Below are 16,349 nucleotides of genomic sequence, written 5' to 3'. Positions count from 1 at the left end.
ATCATAGATAGCATGTGAAAACAGCCCTCCATGGTGGGTCGTGTGGTATAAAACGATAGCCAGCAAATAGTAAGTGGGATTAATGAACCTGTTCCCAATACATATGGTCAACAGTGTCCTAAAAGCTACAAGATTAGGTGAAAAAAGTCAGAACTTGAGTTCTTGTTCTGTCTTGTGGGTTTACAGCCTTAAGAACTGATCCAAAGCCCTTTGGATCATGTGTCCAGGGTTACTTTCATGACGATAGCTCTAAATGGACACACTCATGTAGTTAGGCATTCAGTAGCTTGGAGTTCTTATAACAAAATGAAGAAGACAAAACAAACCCAATCCAAACAAAGCCTTAAATTTAACAAGGCTTACAGTAAGTCATGGTTTGGCACTCCTGCAGTTTGCTTTCAAGAGATGGGCTCGCTTGATTTGGACCTGCCATAAGGGGCTTATCCGCTGATCATTTAGCGGGGAGGCTGATGAAACAAAACTAGAGAGGAAATCATGGTAAAAATTGTGTGTTGGTTTTTTTTTTTTTTTTTTTTTTGGAACTACGAAAACAACAATAGTAGTCCAACAACAAATGTTGGGCCTCATGAATTTGCAGTGATGGAAACCAATTTTGACTTTTTTTTTTTTTTTTGGAATTGCCTTCTTTTTCTGTCTTTGCTGTGCTGTTTTAGTAACACCATGTTATCATAACAGCTGAAAACCTTAGTCTTTAAAAATGTCTTCCCGTAGCATCTATATGAATGTACTGTTACTCCTTATTTACTGAGTGGAAAGAAAGCTGCAAAGAAGTTGCACCCCTAGTCTCCAGGACTGAATTTCAGTGAGTGCGTACTCAGCTGTCATATTTGCCACAAGTTTTGCCAGACTGTGATTTCTCAGTTGTGAGAGAGATGTATGCTGCATTTTTCCCTCCTGTTTGAGACCTGTAGGGAGACTTGTAGCAAAAGGAGAAATTCCTGCCTTAGCTTTCCTTGTGTTTTGAAAAGACAGTGCTACAGTGAGTGTTTTATGATATCTGTTAAGGATGAAGAGTCAAACTGTTCTTTTTGCAATATATTGAAAACACATCCTTGAGTGTTTGTTTATTTTATGTAGTAATGCCAATAATACTGGTTTCTAGAATTCTGTGCATCTTTGAAGGAATTACGTAATTGTCACAAACTTGCCATAGTTTGAAACTGTATATGAGCTGTAGATGTAAGAGGATCTAATGGGTAGAACCAACCAAAATTACCAAAAGAGGCCAATTGTCTGCTATAGCAGACTTTTTTTCCTACTTTTTCTCCTAATTTATAGAAAGATTTTATTACTAAAAACTTACGATTTCTTAAAGAAACAGATTATTCCATGTTTGGAATGGACAAAATTATTGTTGTAAAAATCACTAGTTTAGAGCAGTTACAGATGAGTCATTCAGGTAAGTTGGTCATGGATTACTGATTTAATTAAGATCTAAGTACAGTGTTATAGCTTACAGTTTTTAACAGCTGTTCATGAGACTTTGTTTGTTTGCGCAACCTTGGTGCTGTTCCTCTTCTTCTTGCACGGAAGTTCTTGATGAGCAAACTACCATTGATTTTAGTATTTGAGGCCTGAGAAATAAATCTGTGTCTCTGTACTTTGAACCCAGCTGGTAGTACCTGTGATGCGCTCATTTGGCTGCAACCTGCTGTGAGGTTTCAGTGCAAGATGAGAGGTTTGGTGGATGGAGGAATTCAATCAATTTATGGTTCCTGATTGGTGTCTCAGTTCACTTCTGTGCAGGAAAGATTTGCCATGTTTTCAAGGCTTATATGCCATTTCTGTCTGTGGTGCTTGTCTGGACACGTGAACTGGTGAATTCTTTTGGGGAACTTTTGCACGTATTGGTGAACTTAGCAAATGTACAAGGTGAGGTATAAAGTATGTAAGGGACTAGAAGTCCTTGTAAATGTTATGTACCTGTGCAGCTGGTAATGATGGTGCTCATAGTAATGGCATTTCTTAGCCTTTGAGCTATCAATTCTGAGCGGGGCTGGAATAAAACAGTTAAAACACTTGCCACTTGCATTTCTCATTGAACTGTACTTGGATCAGGAAGTGCAGGGCATCTTGTGGTGGTTTTACCTTGCTAGGCAGCTGAACTCCACTGTAACTGCTCTCTCACTGACCTAGTACACTTGTAGAATAGTATACAGGTGTGGACATGTGCTGAGCATCAACAGTAGAACTAGGAAAAACCCATGCTCTCATTACTATACTTTTCTAATCTGTGTATACTTCTTCCCTGAGCTGAAGAGATGGTGTGCCTTAGGAATTCATGAATGACAAATACATACATAGAGATATGTTTCTGGTGTGGTGTTAGGATAACTGCAGGTATGGTGGGATTAAAGCTGTTCATTCTAGGAACACTTGTAGGAGAATATAGAAATGTAGGAGAATGTAGGAAATAATTATGCTGCTTCTGTTCAACTCTCTAATATGACTGACTATTTTGGATAGCTAAGTTCCTCTAATTGTCTTAGTAAAGGGAAGTCTAATGGCATGTATTTCTATGTCTATGTGTAATGCAACATTCCAGTAGTAGAGAGGGAAAACTTCAGTGTTCCTATGTCCATGGGATGTTGGCTTCTCTTGCTGGAGAATAGTTGGTCTTCAGCTCTCATCTGTCTTGTTGGGATTGCAATGACTGTGTCCGAGAGCAAGGCAGGGCACTGATGGTTACGGATAGGAAAACACATTCTCACTGTGCTGGCTGGTCTGTACCTTGGCCTTGTATGGATGAGGCTTGCTCTCTCACATCACACTGAGAAACTGGTTAAGTTTGTGAGCTTTCATGGGGAGAACATTTCTTGTTGCCTACAACCGCAGAGAAGATGAGGATTTGTCTGGATGAGGTGAACACCTCAGACTGCTTGCTTCTGCTATCGAGGCTGCATCTGGCTGTGCATGTAGGCCCAGGGGTGGAGAGCGCTGCAGGGGTATCAACAGATAAGGGATGGATAGGAGGGCTCAAAGGTGACAATCTCCAACATTTGAGAAGCATGCTGGGCAGCAGTTCGGTTTAATTGCCCTAGGGACGAGTTTCTTGGTTGGTGTTTATTTTCTCCCTTCTGAGACCTGTGTAATCTGGCTACATTCTAGATTTTCTCCTTCGTTCTCTTGCCTTTGTTATAAATCAAGTCTCAACTCAATCTGAATTTAGTAATATTTATAAAAGGAATATTTATAAAAGGTATAAGAGGCAAGTAAACAGCGCTGGGTGTGCGGGGAGTCTACACTCCACCAACACGCACACGAACATCAAACATTCTAAATATATAGAACATTGCTTTTACATACTAAACCCGAGAATGCCTACACAATCAGAAAAGGTAACAAACAATCCTTTAAGTTTCATGACTTAACAGTCTCCATTTTCCATTCCTTTTGAGCAATACGTCTTGCTTTAAGTTGTCAAGCAACTCGGCCTTGGGCTCTTATGTATCCCATTCCTCCTGGATTGAAGAGAAGCATACCCATCTCCTTTTCAAGGTCAAAAGGCATGTCTGGGTCACCAGAGGGTGTAACAGCAAAGGCCTACGATGGCTGTAGCAGCAGAGGGGCCCATGGCGTAGCAGTAGGATCAGTAAAGGAGCCCGCAGCTCCCTCACTGTCTGGCAACCCACACGTTTCTGACTGTGGTCCCACAGGGCTCTTTAAGGCCTCAGAGACTGCTCGCCAGGTGCCGAGCAATCCCACTGCAACCTTGTCGTTTTTAGTTGCAGAGTCCCACACCTTGACCTCAATTTGGTCCCATGTTTCAGGATCATAAACTGTCCGATTGTTAATAAGGAGAATAAGCTGACAGTCTTTGTTTCTAAGGACGTATGATTCCCCATAATGTGCAGCTGCTTACCAGTGAGGGGCAGTTGTGTGTGTGTGGGTCCGCTTCTCTCAGCTTGAGCTTCTTCCCAGCTCCAGTGCGCCTATTTCCAATGACTTTCTGTATGAGCTTCTCTGAGCTGTTTGCTGAGTTTGGCCGAACCCATCTTCATGAGGCGATCTAAGTGCCTGTTCCCATCCTGGTCTCTGTTCTGCTAGCCTGTTCCTTTTTGTTCCTTCTTTCTATGTCTTTATTGATGACATAACTTCATTGGGTTGCCTTTTTTTTTTTTTTTTTTTTTAATTTTGAGGACAGGCTCCCGTCTTATACCCTTCTCCCCACAGCAGTTCTTTTCAAAACAACTTTTCATTGGTCAAAAAACTTTGAATATAACAACAGCAAACACCCAGAAACTTCCATGCTTTAACGGCTGGAGAACAAGAAACCTGAGACTGCATGGAGTCTCCCGAATCACCCTTCTGTGTTCCCTGTAAACTCTTTTACATTCCTGATGGCCTCATTGTTAAGAGTCTAGTATTATCTCAACCATGGGGCTTTTCGACCCCCATGGCCACAGTCCCACATCTCCCCTTTCTTTATTAATATCAACCATTTTGTCGACACGAATTACCACTTCATATATAACACCTTGAAGACCATGTAGTGGGATGGGGGCATATTTCAGGCTGTTTGGACTTCTAATATACACAGAGTGCTGTGAGGTTTAACTACTGTATGATAAGACTGCAGCTAGCCCTGAAATTTGTTTCAGTAATGCAGAGCAGACAGCATGCAAAGGGGAGTCACATGTGTTGGTGGCACTCATGGGCCACTTGTATTTGGAAGAGAGAGAGGCTTCAGATCTCTCAGGCTGAAGTCACAGCTGTGGAGCAAAATGCATAGATTGCTTCCCATTAAACTTAATTTAAGTTTTTAACTTGATTTTTTTAAAAATTCAAGTATTTTTTTTCCTGCTGCCACCCCCTGTTAGCATGAAAAGAAAGCAATAAAAAGCTGTAGTATGTTCTTGGCAGTTATTCAAGAATGAATGAACAATTTATGAAAATAGAGTATTTGAACAGGGTAACTGTGGGGAAAAACTAGCCATTATATTTAGGAGAATATGGAGTTACAGCTTTTACCCCTGTGGCTGTCACTCCTTTGAAAAAAAGGATGCATGTGGACAGTGACTTCTAAATATCTGACAATTGCTGAATGGCAAATCAAAGATACCCTTTATCCCCCCCAACCCCCGCCTTGTTTTAAAGGTTCAAGATGACATAGGGCTTCTTTTCAAAGCCAGTAAACTTTTAATAGCTTCCTTTAGTACAAGAGGATTCTTGAGATCACATTTGCAGTGAAAATAGGAACAGAGCAACATTGCTCTCCAAAGCACGTTTATCTCTTGCCATTAGAGGCAGACAGCCTGCAGGGACTGACTATTACTCCAGCACAGCAGCCAGACCTTTCAGAGAGGGAGAGGGAGCATTGCTTCGGGGCTCCAGCTGGGAGAGGTCGCTGGAGTCTGCTGCAGTTCAGTGCTGGCAGTGCGATTTTCCTACAGTTCACTTATTTACATACAAATCTACGTATCTTATAACTGCAGTTAAATGGCTGAGCTAATGATTTGTGCTTTTACTGAGTGTGCCGTGTGTGTAGCTGAATGCTCCTGCTGTTGGGCTTAGGCGAGATTATATCTCATTATCATAGTTTGTAGTTTTTATTCTTTTCATATTCCCCACATCTGAGAGTCTTTGTGTGATCCTGAGAATGAGCCTGTTCACAATTTTCATGTTAGTTCTGTAGATAAAACTGAATGAACTTCTTCCTTCAAAAAATTATTCACCCATTTTCCTGAGGACTTCCCAGGAGCTGTTTGGCTCCAGGCTCTCCCTGCCCTTGAATCTGATTTTCATTTCCCTGCCTTGATATCTGTGTAAAGCAGACACAAAATTAAATTTTGTGGCACCTGATTTGAGAAGATGTGTGCCCTTTTGGGGATCCAATCCTAAATTAATTGGCAGTCTAGGTAATGCATTTAAAGCAAATGCATACTAGCATAAGGAATAAACAGTTGTCTGGAATAGCTGTGAGGTTTGTCACAAGCATCTTCTATAAAGAGCAAAGCTGGGAGTCTTGCAGTAAAGAATATTGTAGGTACACAATTAATGTCTAGATGGAATTAATTTTTAAAGACAGAGGCATGTCTTTAATAGCTCCAGGTGAAATCTGTATTCCTGCCTTCAAAATGGGTATAATAATAATAAAAAAAAAAAAAATAAATGCATGAAAGGATCAGGGATGGAGAAGATGTTTTGTTTCTACTGGGGTTGCTCTTGGGAAAGCTGGAATTTTTTCTGGATGAAATTTGCAACCTAGGCAGTTTGCATGGATTGACTTGGTTGATTAGATGGAATAATTAAAATTCGCCAAAGTAGAAAGCAGCATCAGGCAAGTGCGATGATAGGAGTGGTAATACTTGCATGTAATAGCAATTACGTGGTAATAACAGATTACTGCAATGCTATGACACTGGAATAATTTTCCTCTGCATTTTCCTGAGTGGCTCTAAGCCTCAGATACAACCGACCCTGCAGCAGTAAGTCCAGGCTGCACCTTGCTAAAGTCTGCTTGGAACAGGTTCTGTTCCTCTGCTTTTTGCGTGTTGTCAGGTGAGCTGCTAAGCAATTTTCTACGGAAGGAAAAATAAAATTTAGTGAACTGGTGAAGAAGAGGGATCGTGTGAGCCGCTGCGGCCCCTGTTGCTATGGAGAGCTTTCTCATGTGCTTCAGCGGGGATGCTGCCTCTGGCTCTGGCTGAGGGACTGCTCGGATAGCTCTGCCACGCTTTGAAAAAGAGGCACTGAGGGGGGAAAAAGCACAACTATTTGCACCAAAATCTGTGGGATGCAGTGATTTATACCAGTAATGCAAGTGGCTGATACTCTGGTGATGCTGTATGCTGGAGTGTTCCTCAAATGTCTGCTGGGGGGCTAGGCTGTGTCTTCAGACATTGCTTGTGTTCAGGATGTTAAACTGTTCCCTATTCAGGGAGGAAATGACTGAGATCAGTCGTTTTAATTTCTGTAGTCCCCATGTGAACACTTCAATGACAGCTATGAACCAGAGCTGTTTCACTAAGCAACTGGATGTCATGTTTTGCTTTTCACTGGGAGTTGCATTTGCTCAAATGTCAGGCAGTGTGTGTATCACTGCTGTGCCACCTGACAGGTCTGAACTTCAGTGGAAGTTGAGGAAAAGCAAAGCTTTGTATTGGATATTATGGGCAGTAATTTACTACTTCAGGCATTGTTAACCTGTGCACAACTTCTTGACTTCTGAAAGACGTTAAAATATACAAATAAAACACTTCTTGTATTGGCAGGTAGAAAAAGGCTGCTTTTCAAGTAGCAGCATAATGAATTTTGAAAAATTGTACTCTAGATTATTCCTTCCAGGATTGCGGAAGTAGTCTTTGCAGTCTATTGTAATGTTCTATGTATCTTTCTAGAGTCAAATGAAACTATCAGTATTATTATAATTTTGCATCACTAAAGTTGGTTGTTCTTTTTTTTTTTTTTTTCAAGACTGAGCTTGTCTTTGCCCATTTCCCTATCCCCAGGTAGTGAGTGCATTTAGATCCTTTCAAAGCAAGTCAGTTATTCCATTATTAAATCTGGTTGGATCAATGAGTGGACCCAAGCAGCTAGCTTGCAAGTCTCTGGTAGTCATTTATGTCATCTATTTCCCAAAGGAAGGGGGACACACATTTTCTGGTATTGTTCTATCTTTAAGCTGGAGGTATGTGACCAGCTGGCACTTAGGAAGAATTGGAAATGGTGTTAGTTGTGTTATTGGTCTCATCCAATAGGCTTGGAGTTGAGCAGGCACTGTGAGTTTTTGAATGAGGTTAAAACATAATTCTCTTTTTATTTTTCCAGGGTTCTTCTGTCACTTTTTTTTGCTTTGTGGGATGTTGGAGATTTAAAAAAAAAAAAAAAAAAAAAAAGTGAGTTTGCTACTTGAAGTGTTCTTCAAGGTCTGGGAAATTGTGTAGTCTTCGATCACTCTGAAAAATTGCTGTTAAGTGTTTAGGTGCTGCGGAGTCCCAGAGGCTGATGGAGGTGAGTGAAGCTGCTGCCGCTCCATGTCCTTGTGTCCATAGCAAGGCTGCGTACTTATTCCCAAGAGACACATGTGCGTGTGAGTACGTATGTATACAGAAAATTGCAAACAAAAGAGCTCCAACAGCTTCGTCCTCTTCCCTTCTCTGGGTGGTCAGGATGAAAGCCTGTTACTGGAAATATACTGATCCCTTCAGCAGCTGGTCTTAGACAACCAGTCCACCTAGTAGGTCCACAATCTCCTGGTATCCCATTTCCAGCAGAGATGTTTACACATGTAGGCTGGTCTATCCAGAAGCTGGCCCAGCACTATGACCTTACCAGTAGATGACCTCTAGATTCTAAGGTCTCTCCAGTAGCTGGGTTGGACCTCCTGGTCTGATAGTAGCCTACTCGCAGACCCCTCAAGAGGCAATCTGAAGTATCCAGCCGAGGCTTACAGCTACACCAGTACTTGCCTTCTAGGCATCTTAACCTGCTCTCTCACACTGATTGTATGAGTACCAGTGGGAATATCAATGTGAAGTCTTGTAGATAAGAGTGAATTTTATATACATCCTTTATATATTTAAGGAAAAACTCTCACATGATCAGAATGATTTGTTTTCCCGTACTTTTTCTGTCATCATCCCTCCCATCACAGAACTTGTAAATGACTGCATTTTGGGGCATGCAGTGTAGATTGTGATGGAGTCAAGAGCTGAACTGGGCATCCAGAGCCTTGAGACTTCTTTGTGTTAGGCTTCCTGCGCTTGCTCTTTCAGTATCTGACAAGGAGGTAGTTTTCAAAATTCTGTGAGAGTGGGCTAGATACTGCTAGCAAGTTTGAAAATGACAGTAATACCAGAGAAACAACTACTGTATTGTACCTTTTTTCCATCTCACAGCTGATTAAATACTATCCCTGTAGCAAGTACAGCCTCTTGCTTTCCTAATAGTGCTGTTACATTTTCATTATCTTTAAATTTGGTTTAGTTGCTGAAAGCGGGGACAAGGAACAGTGCCCTGTAGCCAGCCAGCTTCTGTAGAAACACTGCAATAAGGAGAATAACTTGTACTGGAGGACTGGCTGGAGGAGAAATCATGTAACCTCTCATAGCAAGGCATTAGATCAGCCAGACAATGCAAATGGCAGTTATGGTAGTAACAAGCAGAAGGGAAGCTCAAGTAGTGGTAGCAGGGAATGCTTTAATTTTCTTATTCGCTGCTCATGGCCCTTTGCTGTCAATGGGTATTGCTGGGAGATTGTTGTGGACTGCTGCTGTTTTAAATGCTTTATTACTTGTAATTTCCACCACTGCAATTTACATTCTCCACCATGAATAGTCTGATGTGCTTCCTGGCAAATAGAGTCCTTCTGTTCACCCAATTCTCTTGGGAGTGTGTGTAATTTTTTGTAATTTATAAACGTAATTTAGTCTGCTTTTTCTACCACCTTTGACTTATGTCTGTCAAAGCAATTTTATGCAAGCACTCAACAATTACTTCCAGAAGACTGATAAAATATGAAGCAATCTTGCTTTTCCTGTTACCTCTTGTATCTTTCTCTGTGCATCTTTTGCCACTTGGCTTGTGTTCAGACTCCAGCAGGCTTTATTTTTGTTGTGTGTCTGTACTGCTTATGACATAACTGGATTACTTCTCTGATACTATAGAACAACAAAGTCAGTTGTCCGAGGGTCTAAAATTTTGTACTGCTATTGCATGAATGAGTTGGAAAACGTAGAAAATATTGAGGTAGAGTTTTTGTTGTTATAATTTACTATCTGTATATCTAAGAAGTATCTATAACGAGAGTGTGGTCTGGCTTGCCTCTTTTATTTTCTGTATTAGGTGTTCATTTCTCTTAACCTTTTCAGGGGAACATTAGCTACAGCCCCTTTGAGACTGTCAGTCTGAATCAGGTGTTTCTCTGTGCTGGCTTTCCCCAGCTTTTGAATACTGTCCTGTGATTTTCATAGAATCATAGAAAAATTAAGGTTGGAAAAGACCTTCAAGATGATCCGGTCCAACCATTCCCCTACCACTAATGTCACCCACTAAACCATGTCCCTAAGTGCTGAAGTACTCTGATGGCTGGATGTCGCATTCATCTTGTTTTTTTTTGCAGATACACAGTCTCTGTCTTTTGCAGGCATGTGTACAGTAATACTACTGTGTTACAGCTAATCATCAAGAAATTATGGTGGGATGTTGCCACTTATGCTTCTTTTGCACGTCCATTTTCTTTTTTTGAGCATGTATTTTAGAAGTTCCTATTTTGCTCACTTCACCCAAGCACTGATGTGTTAATAAAAAACAGGGAACATTGCAAGGAACACCATGTACAGGTCAGTGGAATTGCTATAATACTTGCAGAAAAAGCTGCAGAACCCAGCAATATATTACAGAATGTTCTTTTATTGCACTTATAAAAATCTTTATCTATTATCCTTATTTTCATCCAGTGCAGTTCTCTAATGTTCATGCTAGATTTGGCGAAGTTCAGTATTCTGGGTCTGCAATTTAATTTGAGGAAGGAAATGAATTGCCACCACACTAAAAACTTTTGAGTGAGTGTATCAGACCTTTATAAAAGGGCAGCAAGGGCATAATTTTTCTTTCCTGTTCTTACAATATGGTCAGCAAAAGAAAGGAATCTTGTTAAAGGAGATCCTAAAGCACCTAGGCAACTGGCAGACTGATCTGCATATGGAACCAGCCTCTGGAGACTTATTTTGATTATTTTAAACACTTGTGAAAGTGAAATTGCCCTTCAGGTTCTAAAAGAGCTGAAAAGCATTGTACTACTGTTTGGATTGTGTTTCTCCAGTAATTTGTTGTGACATAATGTGGACAGATCTGAGTACGTTGCTATCTCAGAATACTTTACATTGGCCCCAATCCAGCTGTTACGAGCTGGTTGCTTTGAGACCAAAATGCAAATTACAAAGCCAAATACATTCCTGTGTGGTAGTGCTCAAAATGAAGAAATTACATGTGGAAATGTACACGAAGGGCAAATAGAGCCCTAGAGCCTATAATATTTATGTATATCGTTGAAAGTGGTCTTCTCTTCATGTAGCACCACGTGCACGACTACCAAAGCTGGTAGCTGTTTGCATAGCTATCCATTAATACCAGTACAATTATGTACATCTCAGCATCACTGATGAAGTGGCTTAAGTCCCCACGTTTTATTTTTCAGAGGGCAGATAACTTTGCAGTCCCAAGAATCTTATGTAAGTGGGAAATTCCTTACTTTTTGTTTGGGGGGCAGAGGGAGAGCTGCTGAAGGAGGGGAGGAGAGCTGCTGTCTGTGAGGCTTCCCTGTGGATGGAGAGGCAGACAGGCTTTGGCTCTGCTTCAGCATTCTCTCAAGGCCATCCTTATATATTGTGCAGTCTTACCTATCCGATAATACCACTCTGGGGGAATGAGACCACTCTTTTTTTTTTTTTTTTTTGGAAGTTTTCTGTGCTGTATGTACACCTCTAGTGAGAAGCAGGTTATCTCAGACTGCTCTGGCAGCTTGGGATGAAATGGCTGCCATGTTGCTGCAGCGCAGAAAAAAAACATACACGTGAGCAATAAAAACAGCGTGACTGTGACTTGATTCTGCACCTGTCATGCAGCCAGTATGTGGCTCTGTGTTTGAGCCCTGGGTAGCCAAAGTGCCACTGCATTTCCATATGTCCTCAGTTGCTAGCATACAGTACGTCATGATCAATATCAAGGTAGTAGCAGCTCTTTAAATTGTCTTATCTGATTGTTTGCTTTTTAAAGAGCAGAATTTCTAAAATATCTTTGTTTTATTTTGGTGATGGACTTGGTGTGTTTGGTTTTACCATTGACTGTCTGACCTCAGTGTAAAAAAAAAAAAAAAAAAAAAAAAACAACAAAATGCTTCTGCTGTGCAACGAATTGAATCAGTTCTATTACACTGTCATCTCTTAAAAGATTTTATTTTATTTTTTTCAGGGAGAGATAGCGCATTATCCCTAAAGGCTGTTTTTTAAAAAGAAAGCAGTATCCAACTTTGTGTATGTTTTTGCTTTGCAAGGTAGTATTTGAATTCATTTATCAAATACTTACCTCTCAGATCTAAGAGCAAGCTTTTATCTGGTGTCTCTTCTTACTCAGGCAATATACTAGCTAATTTATACCCTGTCGTTTGTAAACAGTGTTTACACAAACTTGCATTTGTTTACATAAATCTGCTTTAAATGATCGCTCTTACTTATTCAGTGTCAGCACCTCTGTTCAGAATAAAAAGAAGTTAATGTTCAGATGCTCTCCCACCTGGCAATGGAGCACCAGCTATTACGTGTCAGGGTGACACTTGAACTCAGCTAGCACACCATGGGGACAAGTGTATTGACAGAGTGTGCTGAGGATTTTTGGTGCCCACCTGTATTAAATGAAAGGAGCTTTAGCTACTTAGTTCAATCCGATAGCACAGTCACTTATTTCTCCTTAGCTTTGATGTTTTTATCATGAAGCTTCTTTAACATGCTTAGTTTCTCACAGACAAAAGTTGAAAATAGGAAGAAATTGCCCTGTTCCCTGTCACTTCTCTTACATGTGTTGCCCAGTACCTGAAGTGTTTTAACCTTTGCAAGTAGAAGGTCCTTAGCATTGTGGTTATGTCTCCTCTTTTTCACTTGACCCTGAGCTGCCTTGATGGTACTCCTGTGCTCCTGCAGTTTGGTTCTCTGTGCTGTTACTCTCATGGCCTCCCACTTGCGTATCCCAATGCTGAACCATGGGTTCTCACCTGAAGTGATTGGCGTCGGTGTGAATGTTGATCCTTCCTTCCCCTACCTTCTCCGAACTCTTGTTATGTAAACTTTGGTTTAAATATTGGGGAAAAACAGCACTTAATGAGTACCAAAGTAATAATAGCTGTTTAAATATCTCATAAGCATCACCCAATTCTTCACCCAACAGCACACAATGCTTAGTGAACAGTGAGCTTACAGTTCTCATGCCTGATCCAGCGTGGTCCAACCAGTGCTAACAGTGTCGCAAGCTGGGGAGAAAAATGGGGTTGAGTGGATCTAAATGAAAACTATTTTTGGTGGGGAATTTTTTTTTTTGTGGAAGTCATCAGCCTCATCTTCATTATCACCACTTGCCACAATGACGAGGACTTCCAGGTGAGGACATTAGTTGTGAGATCACATTGCTTTCCTTCCACTCCAACACTCCATAAGGGAGAATTTTTCCTACTTCCATTCTCTTTCTCTTATTTTTTTTATCTCTGAATTAACTTTAAAGTCTATGCCATCAGTTATGGACACCATGCATATTTTTGTGCATTTAAGCCATTGTCAACATCCTTTGAATGGAAGGTTTTCAGATACCACAAAGTTTCTATGGAATTCATCCCCTCTGATATGAAGCAGAGCTGACCAGGGGTGAGCCTGGAGAATAATCCCCTCCTTGTTTGTGCTTCAGCCACTGCTTGCTCTTCAAGTGTGTGAGCGAGGCATACATATGTGTCTGCCACCAGTATGAAAGTCTAAAAGCCATGCCACTTGGATTTTTGCCATATCAATTTGCTTCATGCCTATACTGCTTCTAATTTCTACAGTGGTTTCACTAGCTATGGCTTGAACTAATTTGCTGTTCTTTTATTTCCCTGAATTAATAATTTTAGTTAAGTTTTAAACTGGAGATGAGCTTGTACTGTACAATCTTTCAAAAGTCCAAAGAGTAAAGTAAACAGAAAAAGAGGTAAGTTTGTGGAAAGTAATAGCAGAAGGAGCAGTGGTTGTGATATGGATTTATATCCATACAGCTGAAATTGAAATCATCACTTATTTTTGGCAGTCTGTACTGCGAAGCTGTACACGTTTATGTTCCCCATCTTCTAAATATCAGGCTTGGCTTGTCCCCAGACAGAATTACTACTTGTTTTTGCAAAATCGGGCCATAAGTGACTTTCCAAAGTAACACTGCTACCTAGGGAACCCTGTGATTTTATCTTAGTAGTCCTATTTCTGGTCTCATACTAGTCAGTGGCCAGGCTGTACCTTTGAAAGCTCTAGGAATCAATTTTTCATATACTTATTTAAAAAGCAAATAAACTCACCCACTTACATGCTTCAGATAAGCTATTTTTAAAATAAATTTTCATTTACAGAGTGATTCACTATATTGGAAGAGTCTTAATTAGAAAATCCCTGCTGGCTGTGGAGTGCTTTGAGTTATTCTGATTAATCGGATACTACCGCTGTGTGGAGTAATTCTGTCACGACTTGGGGAGTCCTCTGAACAATTTGCTGCTGCTCAGGGGTTCCCAAAGGATTGATTGCAGACTGAGACCATCTCAGGAGCATGCAACAAAAAAGTTATTCTTTGCTTTTTTTACCTCTGACATCTGCGAAGTCTGTAAAGAATTGGGATAAAGACTGAAATCTGACTGTAGATATGGAAGTGATTTACAGAAAATGCCTTTGGTCCAAGAAGAAGACGGGTCAGACTGAAGAGTTTCCCCTCATCTTTTTTCCTTTGACCTTTTGACTGTTTTTTTGCTGACCATCTCAAGTGAGATTAGAGAAATTTTGACAATGGTCTTTTTGGCATGGTAACTACTGCTGGAGCAGCATGTAACAGCACTCCTGGACACTAGTAGTGTGTTAGTAGTCAACAGGGAGTACTGAATTAGAGACTTGTGTTGCAGCAATGCTTGCCCAATAAACACACTAGATAAGTGCCATGTATTTCAGTGAGGCACTGGGGAACCTTGGAAGCATACATGGGAGCTTTTGCTTTGTTATGCTTTAACTTCCTTTTTGTGTTAGGAAACCACCGGGCATAGAGAGAGCCACCTCAGCTAGCAAAGAGAGGGGGCTTTTCAATAAATGTAAGAAATCCTACTGGGGTTGTGCTAAGCCTGACTGGAAAAAATATTGCAAATAATAGTAGATCCAAAAAGTACTGAATGATTTCCATCACCAAAAGAGGTCTGGCTTTGCCTGGAAGCTTCTTTCTCTTCCCCACAAACTTTGCAGCTGGTTTAATGAAAGCTACTTAATCCCATGCATCTTTGCCTCTTGTTACTTTGTGCAGCTGTGGCTGTGTGTAATTCTGAAATGGTGACTTGAGATTTCATTTTGTTCTGCTTCATCTGAGAAGCTGCAAAGCCCTTCTCTGTGTAGAGCAATTCTGTGAAATGTACAGGACCACAGTATAGCTTCAGTAATGGGTGTTGAAGGTGTGTTTTTTTTTTTTTTTAAAGTTCAGGTAATAAAAATGAAAAAATAATTACTAAACTAAAAATGTTTGCAAATATAACACTTGGTAGAAAGCTTACATTCAGAGGGGAAAAAATGACCCACTAATATCTACAATAGCCAACAAAGCATGGTAACAGTCTTTGTAAAATCTTGTTTTTACAAGTGACAAGGAATTTTTGCAAACAAAGTAACCCTGGGAATATTTATGTGGGTAAAGAGGAGGATGCTTATATTTTTGTGCTTGCATTCATCTAAGTAAGCACTGGGACAAACAAATTCATGGACGGGGCCTGCTTGAATGTGATGTCAGGTCTCAGTTTTGCATTTTGTTTTGGTTGTAGCTTTTCAAAGGAGGTTAATTTATCATGTGAGTCCTACAGAAACCATTGTACCAGCAAAGGAAAGCTAGTTATGACATAATTTACCTCTAATTCATAAATCAGGCAGTCTGGAATCAGTAGAATGACATAAAAATGCTTCTTAATTAAGCCTCCCTTATTTGGGGGGAATGGAAATAGTTGTTTGGGTCATTGCACAATTCCCTTAGTACATGACATTATAGAATTTGTTTTTAATTTCCATTTTCTCACAGTAAACCTGAGTTTTCCTATGGAAATATTTTTTTCATCTTCTTTTCCCTCATGAAAGTTGTTCATAGATGTTCCTGGGAAGTTCGTCTGGCAAATGGGAGACTTCCTGCAGCTCTTAGCCTGTGTCTGATGTAGTTCTTCACAGAGCAGATGAGATGTGTTCCTGCCCAGCTGTGTCTGTACTGGCAGACTGAAATGACCAGCGTCATGAAGCCCTCTCTTTGCTTATATTGAACTTGCCTTTAAAGCTTACAGAGTGAATCTAATGTGGATTTCCTCAGTATGCATCTGGTAGCAAATCTGTTTTCAACAGTGCCAATCAGTTGTCTCCCACTGGAAAATGAGCGAGTCGAGGTAACCTCTCATGGTGCATTGTGCTGCTGTTTGAGTGTCTCTTCATTAAGCATTACTTATGCGTGCATTGGCACTTCAACACCTGAATGGCTTATTGCCATGTCTCTTGGAAAAATTCTATAACCAAGTTATTAATTTTTTAATACGTTTCCCTACCCAGATTGAATTGATATGAGAAAATAACTCACATTTATTAGTTTATATTTGA

The 16,349-nt window shown here is 40.4% G+C and overlaps 1 protein-coding gene across 1 annotated transcript in view; it reads left to right on the top strand.

Annotated features, from left to right (window-relative positions):
• GPR176 (G protein-coupled receptor 176) overlaps nt 1-16,349 on the top strand; it is a gene marked incomplete at its 5' end in the record, with an annotated part of 31,423 nt that overhangs the window by 605 nt on the left and 14,469 nt on the right. The window lies entirely within an intron of this gene.

Source organism: Netta rufina, assembly GCF_964035555.1.
Source record: "Netta rufina genome assembly, chromosome: 5".
NCBI lineage: Eukaryota > Metazoa > Chordata > Aves > Anseriformes > Anatidae > Netta > Netta rufina.
Note: the sequence above shows the minus strand (reverse complement) of the source record. Positions and strands in the feature narration are given on the sequence as shown.